We start from the raw sequence: 22762 nt of genomic DNA on the forward strand, positions 1-22762 counted from the left end.
ATCTTTAAGCCACAAAATGGTACATTCATGCACAAGAACCTCAAGTAAGTTCTATAGGGAAAAATAGTTAACTTATTTCAATGAATTTATCAATAGTTTCACTGACTATTTATCCTGACTTTTCAACTATACTGTCTTTTTTTCATTATTCCTATTTTTAACCTTTGCTTTATTTATTTATTTTTATATCAAAGCTAGTGCCTCACATGTGCTAGGCAAGTACTTTGCCACTGAGCTGTGAGCCCATCCACATAACTATATATATATATTGTCTTGACCAATGGATTCTACATCTATTTCTAGGACTTAATACTGATTATATCTCAGTATCAGCCCATAGCATTTTGTCTTTTACCTTAATTCCTTTGGATGTCTGTTCACTCCTTTGGTTTTAACTCTTTCCCTGCTGATATACATTTTTATTTTTTATTTTTTGGTATTGGTAATTGAACCCAGGATGCTTTATCACTGAGCTACATTCCCAGTCCTTTTCTTTTTTTATATTGAGACAGGGTATCACTAACTTGCTTAGGGCTCCATAAATTGCAGAGGCTGGACTCTTAACTCGTGATCCTCCTCCCTCAGCCTCCAAGTCCCTGGGATTATAGGTATGCACCAATACCAGGCTAAACATTTACTTTTTGTATGCTAGATTGGCATTTACTTATTGTATGCTAGACTGTATTTTCTCTTACCTAATGTATCTTTGTATCCTAAATGTTCTTCTATTTCTCTCACATTCTAAAGTCAATAAACTCAATTCTTCCATACTTATGAATGCAAAACTCATTCTCATCCCACAAGTTGAAATTTGATATAAACTACTCTTTGGTTTTCACACAGAACGAATGTGTCTTTGTGATATGTCTATTTAATAACATATATTTCCCAATCTAAAATTCTACAATATGGTACTTGTCTCCAAACTGGTCTTTCTATCCCTAATCCGATTTAGCCATTATTAGGTATATAGTCTCAAAACATTATTATCTTATTATTAAGAAAAAAAGACCCTGAACTTAAAATAAGGCATACTTCCTAAATTAGTCCAATTAGTGATTCTAGATTAATCCACTTTTTATTTTATATAGGGGAACTCAGTCACAAGAAGAAAATGAAAGTGGAAGCAAAATGGAGTATTAAAATGGAATAAACTATTTTAAAAGCAAGGGGAAAGTTGCCAAGAGGAACAGGAAGAATTCAGAGAAAACAGCTCCTACAAAAAAGAAACTATATATAATTTTAAAGCAAAAATTTAGTGAATAGGTTAAATATAGATTAATCACAGTAAAAGAGAATTAGAATTTATAGATTATATAGGGAAGAGGATTAAGAAAACTGAAAACTAAATGAAAAGTTTAAACAGATGTCAAAAGAGACCCAGGAGAAATATTTGAGAAGACATATTTGCAAATCTAATGGCTGTGAAATATCCATCACTGGTGAACAATATAAATTCAAAGATATATAAGGTACATCTTAAAGAAGATAAAGAGTTAAATATAAGTAAGATACTAGAAGTCCTTCCAAAACCATAAAAATTCACAAATGTAAATAGAAAAACACTACAGCTGAAAGATAGAAGTTGTGAAAAAGGTTAAAGAACTAACCCTCAGCTATTTTCTATTTATAGAGGTAGATCTACAATAAATAATAAGAAAGGGTTAGATAATCCCAGTGGCTCAGGAGGCTGAAACAGGAGAATTGCAAAATTCAAACAAAGGCAGCTCCAGCAATTTAGCAAGGTACTAAGCAACTTAGTGAGACCCTATTTAAAATAAAAAGTAAAAAGGGTTAGGGATGTGGCTCAGTAGTTAAGCACCCCTAGGTTCAATCCCTGGTATCAAAAAAAGAAAGAGTTAGGGAAAATACCACCTAAAAGAAAACCAGACTATAAAATTAAAAAGCTTTATTATAGAGTCACTATATTATGTGAAAAGGCTCAGTGCACTAGGAATAGATAATTCCAAACTAGTATGTATGCACTTATTTATTTATTGGGGTACTGGGGATTGAACTCAGGGGAACTCAATCACTGAGCCAACCCTATTTTGTATTTTATTTAGAGACAGGGTCTCACTGAGTTCGTTAGTGTCTCACTTTTGCTAAGGCTGGCTTTCAACTGATGATCCTCCTGCTCAGCCTCCCAAGCCACTGGGATTACAGGCATGCACCGCTGTTCCCAGCCCAAACTAGTATTTAAATAGTTAAAAGGAACTTCATAAGGGAACAATTGACAGAGCAACAGAAAGGAGTAAATTGACAAATCCAAATCAGTGATATATTATAAACTACATCTTTTACTGACACATTTTAGTAAAAACAGAATCAAACAAATATAATTAACAAATTCAATTCAATGAACATAAATATCACACTACATATAAAAATTGGAAGAATATACATGATTCTCAAACACACAAAATTGATGATGCCCTAGGCTAAATAGCAAACCTCAACAAATTTCTAAAAGTCAATACCATCATACAGACGACCTTCTCTGACTACAAGCAAAATTAGTAACAAGGTAAACAAACAAACAAACAAAAAACCCTCATTATGTTTGCAATTTTGAAACTCACTTTAAAATAACTCCAGATACAAGATATGACTAAAATTGAAAATAATCAGAAATAGACAATACCCAAAATACTACATATCAAAACTTACATTGTTCTGTGGCAAATGTGGTGATACTGGGGGAGTGGCATAGGAAAGAATGTGGGTGAGCTAGGCATTCAATTAAAAGTGTGAGAAATATGGAAGCAAAATGAAGAATGAGACTAAGGAAAATAATAACGATAAGGAGAGAGATCAGTAAAATACATAACCAAGATTTTAAATAGGCAGGATAAACAAAGTCAAAACCATGGACTTAAAAACATAAAAGATAAACACCACCAAAAAAAATGATGAAAGTTTCAACAACAAAAGTACAAATCATCAATATTAGAAATAAAAAAGGAGATGTAGAGCTAGGGTTGTGGCTCAGTGCCCTTGCCTAGCATGTGTGAGGCTCTGGGTTTAATCCTCAGCACCACATAAAAATTTAATTAATTAAAAAAAGAGAAGTAACTATGGATGGCTTAAAGATTAAAAAGATAAGAATATAAAGCTTATTTTTAAAACTTTATGCCAATCCAGGTGCCATGATGTACATCTATAACCCCAGTGGCTCAGGAAGTTGAGGCAAGAGGATTACAAGTTCAAAGCCAGCCTCAGGAACTTAGTAAGATCCTGAGCAACTCAGCAAGACTCTGTCTCTAAATAAAATATTAAAAATGAACCAGGGGCTGTGGCTCAGTGGTTAAGTGCCCTGGGGTTCAATCCCTGGTACCAAAATAAAATAAAAATCTTAATGTCAACAGATTTGAAAACTTTTCAATTTCCTAGAAAAAATACAATTTTACTAAAACTGAAATAAAAAGAAATAGAATAGCTCTGTAACTATTGAAATTGAATTAGTACTTTAAAATTTTCCCACAGAAGAAAATATATTAGCTTTCATATACACAAATAAATTCTGGAAGAATACACAAAGGCTAGTAATAGATAGGGCAAAGGGGAAAAAGAGGAGGAAGGGGAAGGCAGAGGGGTAGGAAAGATGGTAGAATGTGATGGTCATCATTACCCTAAATACATGTAAGAAGACACAAAGGATGTGACTCTAATTTGTGTACAACCAGAGATATGAAAAAGTATGTAATACAAATTGTAATGCATTCTGTTGTCATATATAACAAATCAAAATTTTTAAATTAATTAATTAATTAATTTAAAAAATGTGACTAAAAAAAAAAGTAGATATCCCAATGCCCACATTTTCTTGGTTAACATTTTCTTTGCTTCTTTCTAGCCCTAAAATTCCTTTTTTAAAAAAAAATATTTTTAAGTTGTTATTGGACACATGCCTTTATTTTAATTATTTTTATTTGGTGCTGAGGATCAAACCCAGTGCTTCGCACAAGCTAGATAAGCACTCTATCTCTGAGCTACAACCCCAGCCCCTAAAATTAGTTTTAATTTTGCGTAAAATGTAATTTGTGATTAATTCTCCTTTATAAGCAATCTTTATTGCCACTTTTCTATTTTAAAACTTTTTGTATATATGAGTACCAATCTCCAAAGTCTCAGGGACTTGAAATAATACAAGGAGGGTACTGGTTGACTGTGGCTGTACTCTAGGCTACAGTCCTGTTCCATGTGCCTTCCCATTAGGGTACTGAGGCTGCAGAAGTCATTATGTGAAGTACTTCACTCATATGCCTTTCAAAGGCCACAGTGTTCGAACTTCTGCCTATGTGAATTTTCCTCAATATTCCATTGTTCAAAGCAAGTTATAGGCCAAATTCAAAATCAAGGGAGCCTACTCACAAATACTATTTTACTAGTCTCAGAATATACCATTTAAGAGCATTTCAACAACATGAATGCTATCTAGAGGTAAAGAGAAGTTAAAAGTTTTGACTTATAGAGTAATGTAAAAGAAAATAAGTAAAAGAATAATGACTCACACAACACAGATGTGCCTACTAAAATATATACTTGCCATATAATTCAATTATGGACTATTTAATTGTAATTAGTTATCTGTTATACTTAATTAGTACACATTTATATTTCACATTAATTTTACTTCTATATTGAAACCCTCCCCCCATTTGCTTAAAGATCCAGTAATTTAATAACTTCTTTCTATTGGTACTAAGAGAAATTTTCATTATCAGTCACTGTTTAAACATGGTCGTGCAAGCTATTTGAATGACTCTAATATTATAATTAGCCAAAACACACATTCCTAGTCATTCATTCAAAATACAGATATAATCTGCATAGGGTCATTCATCCATCATACATGTATTCATACATACTCATAGTTCCTACATTCATTCAAACATTTACTTTCAGAAGTACCAGGCTTTTCTGGATAAAGCATGGTCCTTGTCTTCAAGAAAATTTTAGTCTAAAATAGGATAAATTTTAATTGTTTACAGGAAAACTTGGACCCCAAAATAAAATCTTATCATTGTTAGCAATATAAAATAATAAATTACTTCCACTACAGTTGCCAAATTTTAACTCTTGTCAATCCTGGAATTATATATTCTGTAATCATCTTCAAAGGGAGGTCAGTATATTTAAGATAACCATAGCACATGAAAATGCTACTTCAAAATATTAGCAACTTGTCGTGGTTATAAAGCTATACTGGATAGCAAAATAATTGAATACATTACTCATTTTTATTTTTATCTTACCACTTCACTTCATGCAATCTAAGAGGTTGAACCAATCACTCTCTTTATCCTGGGACTGAATCAATTTTATATATGGTGTAGGATTCACTAAGCCATTCCATCAGACAACTATTATGGTTTCTTCTATAAATGCAGCAATCCCAGAAACTAGAACTGATTACAACAATAGCAAACATAACAAGTTCACAAAAAGCACAGGAACAACAGTGGTAAAAGGAGAGCTTACAGAAAGTACAAAAATATATTTGGTTGAGAAGACAAAATAACCAAATTCAGCTAACTGCAGGTATGGATTAAAATGTCAGTATGACTCAAAACAACAATTGAACATTCTCCCCTTTTATTTAAAATTATACGTGTGGGGGCACACAAAGGGGTAATTTTTTGTTAAAAATTTAAATTTTGAAGGTAAATTTTTTTAAAAAGCAACTAAAAATTATAATCACAAATAATTCAGCAAAGAAAAAAATATTTTTTTTTTCTGTCTGGCAAGATGGTGTCCCACAAAGAAAGCCCCAGCTCTATCACAATCTCTTCTACTTCCACCATTGGTGTGGTAGAGTAAGGCCAAGGTAAAGGTGGCCTTGGACATTTGGCTGTGAAGTGAGTGCAGATAGGTGGCTTGGTAGTATTAAAGATAATCAAACATGCCAGATGTGGTGGTGCACACCTGTAATCCCTGCTCAGGAGGCTGAGGCAGGGGGATCATGAGTTCAGTACCAGCATTAGCAAAAGCAAGGTGCTAAGCAACTCAGTGAGACCCTGTCTCTAAATAAAATACAAAAAAGGGATGGGGATGTGGCTCAGTGGTTGAGTGCCCCTGAGTTCAATCCCTGGTACCCTCCAACCCCCTAAAAAGATAATCAAACACTGTCAATAAGAAAGATAAGGAACAGAAGTTGTTCAAGGAGTTCTTCTGTGCCTGGGTATAGATCAGCCTGAAATTACCAACTGCTTTCCTTGCCCTCAATATAGAGAATGATGCTGACATTGATGAAGACCAATATCAGATGAAAATGATGCAAGCCTTTGCCATGTAAACACTGATTATCTCTCTGTGGGCTGATGCCAGCACACATACCATGGCTCCTTCATCACCTGGGTGCTTCTAGATTCTCAAATTGAGTCACCAACATGCTGTGGAAGAAGCTGTTGTTCTCCTTTACAATACCACAAAAACTGCCAAAGGGTCTCTCTCTCACTAAAGGCAAACTGACTCCTAAACTGATGGAAGTTTTGGCAATGAAGGATTTTCCCCCTGAAATATTTTTAAAAAGGAAGATAGCATCCTTTGAGCACATGTTTGAAGAAGTGCCAATTTTAACTAAAAATTTATATCTGATCAGTGTCCTAATTTGGGAGTTTGAGAAGTTTGTTATAGCAGATAAATATGAATTGCTCAGCCTTGCTAGCAGCAAACATTTGGGGAAGAATTACAATTGCTAAAGGACAAAGGAAATGAAATAAGTCAAGACATAGTTAAATATAATATGCACACAAGGAATGCTAGCAAACAGTAGCAATAGAAACATCAATATCACCAAGGTCACCAGCTGGAGAATATGTAGCACCAGAGACAGGAGAATCCAGCTCCTCCAAAGTCCTGTCCAAACTCTTCAAGCCATCCAGGCCTCTTCCATGATGGATTTGATTCTCACTGCAGACCAAATTAACACTTACAACCAGAACATCTAAGAACTCACTGCCCCAAATAGGCAAACTCTTCATGGCTCATGCAAGATTGCAGCAAAGAAAAGGTAGATTATAGGAAAGGAGTTACAGTGGACTCTTGAGGTCATACCAGGTCAATTCCTGGAAGAAAGATATTTGGAGATTTAAAAACACAGAGGATCCTTTTAATGTCACTGCCTTTTTTTGACTGTAATGTATTTCCAGCCAATATTAAAATAAAATCTTGATTTTTTGTTCATTTGGTTTAAAAAAAAGAAATTTATATCTCCCTGTTTTAAGATTTCATTTGTGGGGGTGAAGTAATACCAACAGGCTCACTTCCAAAAGTAAAAATCATTACTTAAGTAGATTCAATTCCTGCCTCTGTTCCCACTAGAAAGGTTCACTAAGCACATACTAGGAAGTGTTACTCTTTTTAGTCATTTTCATTTAATCAACAGAGTCATAAATATAATCATTATTTTTTTACAACACTATTAAAAAGTAAAAGTACCTACATGCCAAAGGAACTCAAGGAGTACTTATCTACCTGCTAAGTACTAAAATTAGAGTCCTCAATTTATATTCTACACACAAGTTGGGCAGATAATATGCTTCCTTTTTCTTTCTATCTACAAATCATTTAAACTTTTTTTCTTACATATTTGAATTTTCCTGGGGATCCAGGAAAGTACCTTGGAAGATGGTAAATCTATTGACTTCCAAGAGAGGAGAGTTTACCTGGGTGAAATCCAAAAGACATGTCTGCTCTATATTAAGCAATCCTTGTGTAAAATTAGGAAATCAAACTTTTCTTCCTAACTCAACTATGGATCAGAGGAAAGATAACTGAAGAAAGAGTTAACTTGAGGAAATGAGGAATTGCCTTTGGGAAGAATAGGATCAGTGAGAAAAGAGAAAGCAAAAACAAACAAAAAAAAAACCCTGAGATTTAAAATAAGTTTATTATTAAGGAGAGTCAGTATATACTACCCCAAAAAATAATGTTCAGGTACACTGAATATTTTAAATTGAAGGAAATTTAGAAAAGAGCAAAAGGATGATCTCTCTGACCTTCTCCTACTTTCCTCTCCCCTGAAACAGGCCATAGAAATTAGAAAGAATTCCCTTTGTCCTTCTCTCCTGAAGCAGGCCACAAACCCTAACTAACCTTGCCCCTAAAAATAGACCTTAAGACCATCATTCCAGAGCAGTCCTCTCCATGCCCAGAGGAAAAGAATGTCTTTATCTCTGAAGATGGAGAAACAAAAAAGAATCTGAACAAACAGCCTTGCTGAGCTACCCACAATTTAGTACCAACAGATCATAACTGTTTTGTGCAATCATATCTCTCCACAATTATCCACCTCTGCATCAGATCTGGCATAAAAATATATCAAGTTTTCTGTTTCTTTGAGTCTTTATTGTGAAAGTTCCTGTGTCATATAAAACTTAAATGACTTTGTGTGCCTTTTTCTTGTTCATCTGTCTTTTCTGATAGCTATGAACCTTTTGATGGTCAAGAAGAGAAATCTTTTCTCCCCTTTGCTATATACATATTATTTATCATCATAATATCAAGTGATTAATCAGGATGAATGAAAGTAACAGGACAAAATTAAAATTAAATCATTAATTGGACTACTGTTATGAAAACTCAAAAAATGCAAACTTAGTACTACATTTAATGTAAAAAATATGCACAATAATTCTATTTGAATAATCATGAGTTCATAAACAAAATTATAAACTACTACAGATTATGTACATCAATTGTTTCTGATTATATAGGTAGTACTTTAAGAAAGTAGATAATCTAAAGAACCATTACTCAACAAAGGTTATTACCAAAGTGTATTCCATGAAGTCAATACAATTATATTTACTAATTTATTTTAAACTTAATAAAACTTTTTCTACTCTTATAACTTCATCACTGTCAGCACATAACTTCAATTGTCTTTATAAAGGCTGATAATTTCAGCATATTACTATCAACCTTATTTTAAGGCAAAGTTAATTTAGATAATTTAGTAAAATTATCTTTGCTAAAAGGAAATGGAAAAAATCAATAATTAATCACCTTTTTGAAGAGCTGAAATACAAAGCTGAAAAAAAGGATTGGTTCAAATCTGCAAGCTTAGACAATAGCTCTCCCACATACCCCAGGATTCCCAGTTTTATTCTTTGAAGAAATGAAATTAAAGAGGCTCAGTTCCAAAGATACTTTATGCAGCAGAAGGCAAAGCAGAAAACCAAGGTTGAAAAAAATTTCAGTGTGCCTTCTTAAAAACCTCCCCTTTCTTCTCCCACCTTGTTTTTATAATATTTAAAACTGGGCAAGACACTGTTGGATTATTTTCTAGAATGGTTTCATAGAAAATTCCCCAAAACATTTTGCTTCTCTAAGAAAAAAATCAACCTATTGCAGAAAAAGGTCCTCCTCCTGACTACTGACTCAATATGCCATCCAGGATTCATAGCTTACGTGAGAGCCATAGTTTGAGGTCACTGATGTAGGACACCACACTGCAAGAAGACACATTTTATTGGGGGCTAGTTTGATTTTACTCAACATACATTTACTAAGCTCCTATTGATGTCAGAAACTAGGAAAATGAAGCCAAATTTTTTTTTTTTTTTTTGGTACTGGGGATTGAACTCAGGGCATTTGATCACTGAGCCACATCCCCAGCCCTATTTTGTATTTTATTTAGATACAGGGTCTCACTGAGTTGTGTAGCACCTTGCTAAATTGCTGAGGCTGGCTTTGAATTCGTGATCCTCCTGCCTCTGCCTCTTGAGCCACTAGGATTACAGGCGTGAGCCACCATACCCGGTAGAAATGCACAATTTTTTCAATAAAATAATATCAGAAAATTCCCCAAGTCTAAAGAATGAAATGACAAATCAAATACAAGAGGCTTACGGGAATCAATATGTACAAAAATATAACAAGGCACATTATAATGAAAATGCCTAGCATACAGAATAAGGATAGCATTTAAAGGCTGCAACAGAAAAATTCCAGATATTATATGGAGGAAACCAATACAGATCTCAGCTGACTTCTCAACTCAGACCCTCAAAGATAGGAGATCCTAGAATAACATATACCAAGCTCCAAGAGCAAATGGATGTTAACCAAAAATCCTATATCCAGCACAATTGAACTTCAGAATTGATGATGAAATAAAAACTTTCCATGATAAACAGAAGTTAAGAGAATTCACAATTAGAAAGCCTGCACTACAAAACATACTCAATAAGATATTTCATGAAGATGAAAAGAAAAAGTGAAAACCAGCAAAGAGGGGAACTACATTAAAAAATGGTCAATCAAAGGAGAAACTAATTCAAATTAAAAACTATAAATAAACCAAAATGACCAGGAATACAAATCAGACCTCAATAATAACCTTGAACATGAATGGACTAAATTCATCAATCAAAAGACACAGACTGGAAGATTAAACTAAAAAACATAAGAGACTCACCTCATAGGCAAAGACATCCAAAAACTGAAGGAAAGGATGGGAAAAAAAACATATCACTCACGTGGATTGAGTAAACAAGCAGGGGTTTTTAATCCTCTTACCAGATGAAGTGGATTTCAAGGCAATGCTAATAAGAAGAAACAAAGAAAGACACTTCGGATTGCTTAAGAGAATTATATATCAACAAGATGTAACAAATTTTAAATATTTATGCACCAAACAATGAAGCATATAAATATATCAAACAAACCCTTCTCAATTTCAAGAATCAAATAAATCACAATGCAATAATAGTGGGTGACTTTACCATACCTCTCTTACTAATGAATAGATCCCCCAAACAAAAACTAAACAAAGAAAATACAGAACTAATTAATACAATAATTTAGAGAAAGTCACCTCAAAGCCCTAGAAAAAGAACAAATCAACACCAAAAGAAGTAGAAGACAGAAAATAATTAAAATCAGAGCTGAAATCAATGAAATTCAAACAAAAGAAGCAATTCAAAAAACAAAACAAACAGTTGGTTCTCTGAAAAAATAAATCAAATTGATAAACCCTTAGCCATGCTAATAGAGAGAAAGAGAGAGAAAACTCAAATTACTAAAACCATCATGAGAAAAGATATATCACAATGGACACTACTGAAATACAGAAGATAATCTGAAACTATTTTGAAAATTTATACGCCAATAAAATAGAAAATCTTGAAGACATCACCAAATTTCTAGACACATATAACCTACCCAAACTGAATCAGGACGACATACACTATTTAAACAGGTCAATTTTAATCAATGAATTAGAAAACACCATCAAAAATATCCAAATAAGAAAAGCACAGGACCAGATGAATTTTCAGCCGAGTTCTACAAGACCTTCAAAAAATTAACACCAATATTCCTCAAATTATTCCATGAAATAGAAAAGGAGGGAATCCTTCCAAACTCATTCTATGAAAATAAAATCTACCTGATACCAAAAGCACACACACATCAAGGAAAGAAAACTTCAGACCAATATCCCTGATGAACATAGATGCAAAAAATTCTCAATATAATTCTGGCAAGTCGCATATAGAAACATATTAAAAAGGTATTGCACACTAGTAGGTTTAATCCCAGGGATACAAGGTTGTTTCAACATACAGAAATCAATAAATGTAATTCATCACTTCAATAGATTAAAGACAAGAATCACATGATTATCTCAAAAGACGTAGAAAAGTCATTTGACAAAATTCAGTACCCTTCATGTTCAAAACACTAGAAAAACTAGGGATAGTAGGAATATACCTCAACATTGTAAAAGATATATATGCTAAACCCAAAGCAAATATCATTTTAAATGGAGAAAAATTGAATGCATTCCCTCTAAGAACTAGAACAGGACAAGAATGTCCTCTTTCACTACTTTTATTCAACATCATCCTTGAAACTCTAGCTAGAGCAATTAGAAGAAAGAAATTAAAGGGATACAAGTAGGAAAAGAAGAATCATTATTTGCTGATGACATGATTCTATATTTAGAAGATCCAAAAAATTCCACCAGAAAACTCCTAGAACTAATAAATGAATTCAGAAAAGTGGCAGAATATAAAATTAACACCCATAAATCAAATTCATTCCTATACATCAGTGATGAATCAACTGAAAGAGAAATTAGGAAAACTACCCCATTCACAATAGCTTCAAAAAAAATACTTGGGAATCAATCTAACTGAAGAGGTGAAAGAACTCTCCAATAAAAACTACAGAACACTATAAAGAACTTGAAGAAGACTTTAGAAGATGGAAGGATCTTCCCTGCTCTTGGATAGGCAAAATTAATATTATCAAAATGTCCATACTACCAAAAGTGTTATATGGATTTAATGCAATTCCTATTAAAATTCCAATGATATTCTTCATAGAAATAGAAAAAGAAATCATGACATTCATTTGTAAAAGTAGTATACAAGAATAGCCAAAGCAATCCTTAGCAAGAGGAGTGAAGTAGGAGGCATCATAATACCAGAACTTAAATTATACTCCAGAGGCATAAAAACAAACATGGCATGGTATTGACACCAAAACAGACATGAAGACCAATGGTACTGAATAGAAGACATAGAGACAAACCCACATAAATAGTTACTCATACTATATTTGGTGCCTCATACCCAAAGGATTTAAAATCAGCATACTACAGTGACGCAGCACACCAAGGCTTATAGCAGCTCAATTCACAATAGCTAAACTATGAAACCAAACTAGGTGCCCCTCAACAGAAATAGATAAAGAAACTGTGGCATGTATACACAATGGAATATTACTCAGACTTAAAGGAGAATAAAATGATGGCATTTGCCAGGAAATCAATGGAACTGGAGAATATCATGCTAAGTGAAATAAGCCAATCCCAAAAAACCAAAGACCAAATGTTTTCTCTGATATGCAGATGCTAATTCACAATAAGAGAGGGGGAGAATTGAGACAGTTTGGCTTATACAAAGGGGAGTGAAGGGAGAGGAAAGGATATGGGGGTAGGAATGATAGTAGAATGAATCGGACATTATTACCTTATGTGCATATGTGGTTACACAACCAGTATAACTCTACATCATATACAACCAAAAGAATGAGAAGTTATACTCCATTTAGGTATGATACATCAAAAAGCATTCTGTCTTGTATAACTAATAAGAATAAAAGATAAGAATAATTAATTAAAAATAAGATAAAATTTTTTAAAGAATTTCAAAAAATAATAATTCAATAAATGTTTGTTGAGTTTCAACAAACTCAGTAAATAAATGCAACTTTAACATATTTGTGAAAGAAAGAGCTATTTAAATAAACCTCAAACTTACTTTTAAACTTTTCACTATTCCTTTTCCAGTTTTGCCATTGCAGTCCTGCAAACATTATGTAAATCTCCCACCCAACTTAAGCCTTCTCAGTATCCCTTATCATCAACAAAACAGAGAAACATTTGTTTATCTTTTTAAGAAACTTTGGAAAATTTATTGTTCCAATTTAAGTATTTCTTTCAAGTCTTCCAAACTATTTGAAAAATTGTATTGAGTACTCCAGAGTAACAGGTTGATTAGGCAGGATCCCTGAAATGCTTCTTTTCATATACCTTTGTAAAAACCACAATTCAGGGCTGGGGTTGTGGCTCAGTGGTACAATACTTGCCTAGCATGTGTGAGGCACTGGGTTTGAACTTCAGTACCACATAAAAATAAATAAATAACATAACATAAAGTTATAAAAAATTCTTTAAAAAAACACAATTCATCTTCCATTTTGTTTTCTTTTATTTGAGGAAGAAAAGTTTATTTGGGGCTCATGGTTTTAGAGGTCTCAGTCCTAGGTGGCTGACTCCATTGCTCTGGACCTTAGATGAGGCAGAACATCAAGGTAGAAAGGTGTGGGGGAGGAAATCAGCTCAGGACATGGCCACCAGACAGTAGAGAGAAAGACAGTCTTGTGTTTTTAAGAATGTAAATTTTATTAATTTGGCACATGACATATGTAAACTAATCATAAGATGAGACCAATGACATGGAAGGTGAACAAAAAAAAATAAAAAATATCAAAACAAAGCAAGGAAACAGGAAATCATTGAGCTCCTCTGTGAGAGCTGAGCCTAGTATATATTAATTTCCCAAAATCCATTTCCTAGTTTTCTAATTGAAATTAGTTTTGCTTTTGTATAACAGGCAAACATTACAATTGCCATATAGGGAGAATCTGAAATGAGAAAGTTATAGAAAGAGTAAATAGAGAATTCAAGGAAGGGATCATGACTGCAAATACATATTTGGATACAGATGATTCTTAAAATTATATGTTTTAGTTCTTAAAACCATGATAATGAATGAGATCACTAATAGTAAATGTCAGTAGAGAAAAGTTTATGAGAGAAGTGGTAAAATATTCACACATTATTTTTTCTTAGTCCTGAAATACCTCTTAGAATTATTTTTATCAATATTTTTTAAATGTTGACTAAGGTGCTGAGAATTTATAAAATGAGAACGAATTTCACTTGTAAGGATGATAGCTTTTGATAAATTTTTACTGGAGTTGGAAAGAAAATATATAGCTAATTTAATAGATATTGTCCCCAAAAAATCCAGTGTAAATTTTTAATCAAAAAACTGAAAGAATTTCTAGTTATTCAGCCTCTAAATAAAGTTTTCACCCTCTTTATTCCCCAAATCTCCTTCTTCTCTCTCCCTCCCTCCCCCTTTCTCTCCCTGTACTCTTCCACTTCACTCATTAAAAGGTCCCCATCTCCCAACATCAAAACTCAAGATTACTGCCTGACATTCAGTTCCTTGATATAATGCGGAGGGGGAAGAGAAGTGTTAATTCAAAAAGCCTGCCTAAAATAGAGAAAAAAGAGGCATTGAATTTTTTCCACCCATTTTTCACTGCTTTGCACACATTAGCACTAAATAACACAAACACAATCTATCCTCCACACCCATCAGAAACATTTTTTTTCAATCTGATCATGTCACTTTTCTGTTAAAATTTCTGCAATGTCTCCATTATGCAAAATAATTAAAAGTTAAATTTCTTTTTTTATTGGTTTTGTTGAATCTTTTTCACATAAAGGAAAAAATATGGTTTTGGTTGTTTGTTTTATTGTTGTTGTTTGTCTTTTTATGTTAGGGACTGATCCTAGGGAAGTCTGACCACTGAACTATATCCAAGTCCTTTTATTCTTAATTTTTTATTTTGAGACAGTCTTGCAAAGTTTCTGAGGAACTTGCTAAGTTGCTGAGGCTGGCCTCGAATTTGAGATACTCCTACATCAGCCTCCAAACTGTGGGGATTACAAGTGTCACTGTGCCTGGCCAGAAAAATAAGGTTTTAAGATTTGTTTTGTAACTTTGTTGGCTCATTTTACTTTACATCATATCATTCTCTGGCCCCTACAACTTCTCTACCAGAATTGTATATCGTTCTTCCCTTATTTTCCCCTATCACATTTCATGTTTCTTCAAAAAAGCTCACAACAATAGGCAATACTATGTTTTCAATAAATGTAGGATGAATTAGTGAATCAATAAAAGAATTTCTACCTATCCAACCTCATCTCCTATAACTTCTTACTAACACTTTCCACTCTAAAATTACTCAGCCTTTAGTTTTTCATTTCCTTCCTTTTTTCCTTCTTCCTTCCTTCTTTGGCACTGGGGATTGAACCCAAGATGGCTTAACACTGAGCCACACCCCCAACCCTTTTTATTTTTTATTTTGTGATAGGGTCCCACTAAGTTGCTTAGGGCCTCACTAAGTTGCCAAAGTTGATTTTGAACTTGGGATCCTCCTGCATCAGTCTCCTGAGCCACTGGGATTACAGGCACTGAGTACACCACCACTCCTGGCTCTAATTATGGTTTTGATTGGCAGGTCATTGATATTTACATACATTGAGCAATTTTTCATTAGTTACTATGTGACCCACTAATTCCACTCCTAGGTATATACTCAAGAGGAATGAAAACACATCATATTCACCCAATAACTTACACATCAATGTTCACAGTCATATTTTTCAAAATATCCAAAAAACGGAAACACCATATGTCCATCAAATGTGGTGGACCCATAAATTGTAATGTCATTTGGCCATAAGAGTAATGAAGTATTGATGCATGCTATAAAATGGATGAACTATGAAGACATTTCAAGTTAAAAGAAGCTAGTCACAAAAGACCACAATATTTTATGATTCAGTTTATATATGTTCATAATAGGCAAATCTCAGCAGATAGACTGTTGTTGATTTCCTAAATAGAGGAATGGAGGGAAACTGTCAGTGGGTACAGTGTTTCATTTTGGGGTAATTAAAATGCTATATAATTCATAGTGGTGAGGTTTGCACAACTCTCTGAATATACTGAAAACTACTGAATTGTACATGTTAAATGGATGAACTGTATGGTATGCAAACTGTATCTGGATGAAACTGTGATAGAAAAATAAGAGAATTGGACCTATCTTTGATTTTATTCTTTATTCATTGATGACGTGGAAGGAAACAGGACATTACAATAAGCCATTAACTAATGCTAGAAGCAAATGACAAGCTAAGTTCATAACAGAAAAATGCACAAATTACTTCTCTAAATCTTATTGTTTACTAGTAAAATTTTTTAAATAATAAAACAACATCAACTAGGGTATAATAACAACACAGACTAATTAGTAACATTTGTTAACTACTTAGCAAGGTATTAAGTATTATAAAGTACATTGGGATAAACTGAAACTCTTCCATATTACTTTAGAGTGTGTGAATTAGTAAAACCACCTTGCAAAGCACTTAGGCAGTTCTTAATATTGAATTAACAATGTTCAGCCCTTATGATTTGGCAATTCTACTTCTAAGTATTTGCCCTAGGAAAATTGCTCATGTGTACTTAAAGATAGATACAAAGATAATGATTTCAGCATTGTTTATAATAATGGGGAAAATCAATATAATCTAAATGCTCATCATTAAAGGTTTGTATATTCATATTATACAAAAGGTAAAAGGAGTTAAATAGACCTATATATGCCAAGCATACAAACCTAAAAAAACAAATATAATTTTAAAAATTAGAAAAGGATAACTGCAGTTTTATACACTATAATTAAAACACAAGATTAACTTTTTCAATTTTTTTTGTATTTATAGATGGACAGCATGCCTTTATTTTACTTTTTTATTTTTATACAGTGCTAAGGATCGAATGCAGTGCCTTATATAAGCCAAGCAAGTGCTCTGCCACTGAGCTACAGACCTATCCCCTAAAACACAAAATAAAAAGATTTTCTGTTTTGTTTTATCTATAAACTTTGGGTATGTATGCTAATAAAGCAAAAGAATAAAATCATAGATGTAAAGGATGAATAAAAATTTCAGGATAGTGGTTATCCCAAGAAATCCTTCAGCTTTATGAATAATCTTCTTTTTTTTCAAAAAATTCAAAATAAAGATAGTAAAAACTTTATACTTGCTAAATCTATAGGGGTATCATATTTTTTCTATATTTTCATCTTTTTGGAATGTTTTAAAGTATCATTTGTGACATTACTTCCAGAGGAACCTTATTTTACCTTAGGATGAAATCCTATAGTTGGAAGAAATCTTGAAATGTGTAAATGGCCCCATTTCAACGCAGGCCTTCATTCAAATCCCTTGAGAAGAAGCTATATTCCCTTTATCTAAAAATTTTTTCCAAATGGAAACAGTACTATCTTTATTAGCAATGTATTCCAAACTTTCCAATCAAGAAAATACTTTCTATATTCAAGTTAAGATTTCCTTACTATAATTTAAACATTACCCCTTTGGTAGAGTGATGTTATTAAAGGGAAAGAATATTTACTCAATATATGCCTATAATCCAAGAGCTCTGGAGGCTGAGGCAGGAGAATACAGAGTTGAAAGTCATCTTCAGCAACTTAGTGAGTCCCTAAGGAACTCAGCAAGACATTATCTCTAAATAAAATATAAAAAAGGGCTGAGGATGTGGCTTAGCTGTCAAGCACTCTGGTTTCAATCCCTACTACCACACACAAAAAGGATATTTATTCAATATTCAAAAAACATACCTTGGGTAGAGGATATAGCCCAATGGTATATCCCCATCCCCTCTCCTGCCTACCACATGGGCACAGTCCCCAAAACTACAAAAAAAAAAAAAAAGTTGGCAATTTTAATACTATTCATAAGTAGGTTTTTCTCCAAAGCTAAATAAGCCTAGCTGGATTAGCCTCTCAACATAAAACCTATTTCTCCAGGCTTTATTGATTTTGTTGTTTACCTCAAGCCAATTTTCAGCATGAAATAAAATATTTCATTAAAGTCCTCACCAATGTTTAAGAATGATTCTCATATCATACTTACATATTTTAATGGACAGCATTACAAGACTATAGGTGTATCCATTTCCCACACAAGAAATATCTGTTATAACATTTTAAAATACTTGTGTTTGCTGATGAGGTCATCTTGTTCCTCAGACAGTGCTGCAAATACAGTATGTACTTTGGAATCCAGTTAATTAACCTTCATGTTAACTACTTTCCTTCACTTAGTACATTTTTCTATTCAGAACATAAACATATTTGAAAACATTTTATTATCACTTATTAGTCATAGGAATTCAACAGAAATAAATTATTAAATAAACAAAACTACAAGGTGCCAATTAAGATGGCAATTCTGGAATTTCGGTCCAAGATTTGGGAGTGGCAATATGCTTCATTTCACTCCCTCCTTTATCTCCTTCCTACCCTAAAACATGAGGTTTTGTTTTCATAGCACTGACCCTGTTTCACTTAGGTTGTAGGCTTATTTGGCATAGATTTGCAGGCCAGCTGGCATAGATTGGAGATGGGTGAAGGAAAAAATGTGTACCACTAAACCACTCCTAGAAATTGCCTTCACTAACCAAAACTAAAGGAAACAAAGATCTTTCTTGTTTTCTTCTCTATACTGAACAAGTACAAAATGGTGGAACCAGGAAGTTTCTCTAACTTTAGTAGCTCATTGACTAAGAAATTATCTGTTTTTTTGTTTGCTTATCCATTCCTACCTCCAAATGTTCCAAAAAATGGATAATTCACCCATCTAGTTCATGCAGATACTCACATCTAAGAAGGGTCTTCCACATACTAAGAATACAATAAATATATTATGAAACAATATATTATTACTACAAACATCCTATTTTTTCTTGCTTATAATATTTCAGTGTTCCTTTATCAATTCTTTCTACTTTAAATATTATAAAATATTTTACTAGTAAAAATTTTTACATACTAAAAGAGCAATTTTTATGTTATTAATTATTCAATTTTTACTAAACAACTGGGCTTAATGGATATAATATTTTTTATAGTTAAAATAAAATGTAAGCTCTAATACCAAACTCAAAAATGTTATTAAAATAAAGCTGAGCAACAAATGTAGTTATCAAATTCTTGAGAAATATCTCACCTACATAATACTCTTGTTAAATAGGAACAAAGCATTCACTAGTTGAAATTTGTCACGTAACGTACAACTTTTTAGTATCATATTTTTACTTATGGATTGACTTATGTGAACTCTTTAAATTCTCATATCTGATGCCTTTTAACTACAAAAGAAAATCTTAAATTTAAATATTATTAGGATAATATCCTCTATCCCCATGTCCTCTAGGGAATTTTGTAAAGTTAAGGGAAGTTTTTTATTATTTTTTATTCTAACTCAAGCATTTCTAAAAATATACCAAACTGATTTAGAAAATATTATAGAGGAAGATGAGGCAAACACAAGAAATGAATAAACTTTCTAATTAATAATATTTTAATTTTAAAAGATTTTATAGAATTTGTATAACTGAGAATTCTGCAGTATTACAGGTTTGAAGAGTTATAGGATAGGGTACTTTCAGAGATGATAGAGTTGCTGAAAAGTCCAAAGAAATCCTAGAAAGTAAAGATTCACCAAAAGGAAATCCCCAAATCAGTATTTTTAAAAAGGTGAGTCTCTACTTTACAAAAGGGAGAGAGAGTAAATCTTTTCTTCACATAGAATGACACAGAATGACAACTAACAATACCGAAGGAATGAGAGTTAGGAGAATCATCAATGGGATGTCAAAACTAGGGGGTAGAAATTTGATTAAAACCAACTCCTACAGTCTCAACATAACTTTCAAAAAAATTACATAAGAATTTGAAAATTAAAAATATAAGGAAGGAAAATGTCACACATTATTGTAACCAAGTGATCAAAATTAATATCACCAATATTTGGAGAAACCAATATCATATGTCATGATACAATGCATTTAAAATTATAATATCACTTCAGTGTTATCCCTGCAAAATATATATATAAACTGAATCTGATACTAAAGAAATATCAGAAAAACCCAAATTAAGTAACATTCATAAAATATTGTTGTGTACTCCCTTAAAATGTCAAAAGCAAACTAAAGAAAGACTGAGGAACTATTTCAGATTTGGAAAAAAAAAGACTTTTGATCAAAGGTCAAATGTTTTCTCTGATATGTGGAAGCTAATACAAAATAAGGGGTAGGTAAAAAGAATATAAGAAAGATAGTAGATTACACAAAGGGAAATGAGGGAAGGGAAGAGGAATGGGATAAAGAAAGACAGCAGAATGAATCTGAGATATATGTGTATATATATATATATATATATATATATATATATATATGAATATACTAGAGTATATCTCACCATCATGTATATCCACAAAACACTAATTTTTAAAAAACTATAAGTAAATATCAGGAAGATCAGTAGAGTAGAGGAAAAGTAACAAGGGGAGGGAGGTAGGGAAAGACTAACTTAGAACAAATTATATTCCATGCTTTTACAATTATGTCAAAATGAATCCTATTGTCATATAAAAGGAACCTATGAAAAAATAAAAGTTAAAAAGACGTTTGAACAAGACAAATAAATACAATGTGTGATCCTAGATCATTTGCCTGTGGAGGAAATATCTACCAAGGATACTGTTAAGACAATTTAAAAAATTCTAAGATGAACTGTAGATTAAATACTAGTATAATATATACCAATACTTAGTGTCTTGATATTGACAATTGTATGACAGTTATATAAGATAATGTCCTTGTTTTTGGAAAATACAAACTGCAGTATTTAGGGGTAAAAGGGAATGATATTGATAATTATTCTCAAATAGTAGGAAGAATTTTTTAAATGCTGCCTGGGTCATCTGCTTCCAGCCAAGATGGAGTAACAAGGATCAAATTTACCCTCCTTCTTAAAACCATTTTAAAAATAGGCAAACTATATGAAACATCAGTACATAATACACTAGACTTAATGGGGAAAAAAAAGGGACAACGGATGGGCATGGTGGCACACACCTGTAATCCCAGTGGCTCAGGAGGCTGAGACAGGATGATGGCAAGTTCAAAGCCAGCCTCAGCAATGGTGAGGTGCTAAGCAACACAGTGAGACCCTGTCTCTAAATAAAATACAAAATAGAGCGGGGGATATGGCTTAGTGGTCAAGTGCCCCTGAGTTCAATCCCAGGTACCTGCCCTGCTTCACAAGAAAGGACAATGATCCCTGAGAAAAGGGAAAGTAACCATAGTGAGTCCTATGATTGTCCCAGCTTACTACCTTGAGAATTTTGAAGCCAAGGCACAGAGAGGACAATAAGGCAGAACTCAATGGAATTTGAGTTGAAGAGAAAGCAGAAAATATGAAAAACCAAGGTAACTAGAATTTACAAGACTGAGTACAGGAAAGCTACTGAAAGAGATAATTCTGGTGATTTATAGAGGGTTCCCTTGACAATTCACTTGAGTACCTATCATGAATGTGAGAGAAGTATGGAAGGCAAGAAAAAGGATCTCCCAAAGAAGGAGCTGTAACAATGCCCAGAACATACATAACATTATAGAACATTATAGAACATACATAACATTATATACGAGATTATAACATTATACATATCACCAGCTGAACTGGAAAATTTCATGAATTTGCCTAAGTTTGGTAGAAAAATCAACCCTATGCTGAGTGAGCACTGCTCCTGTTCCATATAACAAATTTTAAAAGAAAGATACAAAAGATTCAGTTTTCAAATAGTTTATACCAGAAACAAAGCTCAAGAATATTTATAGAAATACAAGAGAGTAGAAGAAGACAATGTCTAGCATTTAATCAAAAATTACCAACTATTCAAATAAGCAACAGAATATAGTACATAATAAAGCAATAACAAATTAATCAAAACCAACTTATAATTGATGCAGAAATACATTTATCAGATAAGTATTTTGAAATATATATGCATGTTTTGTGAAACCTACATAAAGATGTTGATGCAAAAAAATTAAATTGCCAGAGAAGCAAAAAATATCCTACTACTAAATTAATTGAAAAAATTAAACAGAATCAGGATAGATTGGTATTACAGAAAAGAAATAAATTTGAAGACACAAAAATAGAAACTGCCCCAAATGAAAGATATAGAGAAGAGGAAATGTAAAAAATAATAAACAGAGCATCAGTGAGCTGCCTTTAAGCAGACAAACATATGTGCATTTGGAATCACCAAAGGAAGGGGAGGGGGCTGAACAAAAAAAAATATACTGAAAAATTAATGGGCTGAAATTTCAGAGTTTGATTAAATCAAATTTTAGAAACTCAACATTCCTAAACTTGAAGAAATTATTCTAATCATATATCATAATCAAATTGTCCAAATTAATAAAGGAAAAGAAGGATTAATCAACATGGTCACAAAATTAAACTGACATATACATATCATTCCATCCAACAA

General features: G+C 32.7%; 1 protein-coding gene and 1 pseudogene across 1 annotated transcript in view; one reads left to right on the forward strand and one right to left on the reverse strand.

Annotated features, from left to right (window-relative positions):
- The window catches only part of Adamts6 (ADAM metallopeptidase with thrombospondin type 1 motif 6), a 275254-nt gene that overhangs the window by 224631 nt on the left and 27861 nt on the right, over positions 1-22762 (reverse strand). The gene's annotated exons all lie outside the window — the stretch shown is intronic.
- On the forward strand, positions 5372-7026 carry LOC144255360 (eukaryotic translation initiation factor 3 subunit H-like; annotated as a pseudogene).

This window comes from Urocitellus parryii, chromosome 1 (genome assembly GCF_045843805.1).
Source record: "Urocitellus parryii isolate mUroPar1 chromosome 1, mUroPar1.hap1, whole genome shotgun sequence".
In the NCBI taxonomy this organism is placed as follows: Eukaryota; Metazoa; Chordata; class Mammalia; order Rodentia; family Sciuridae; genus Urocitellus; species Urocitellus parryii.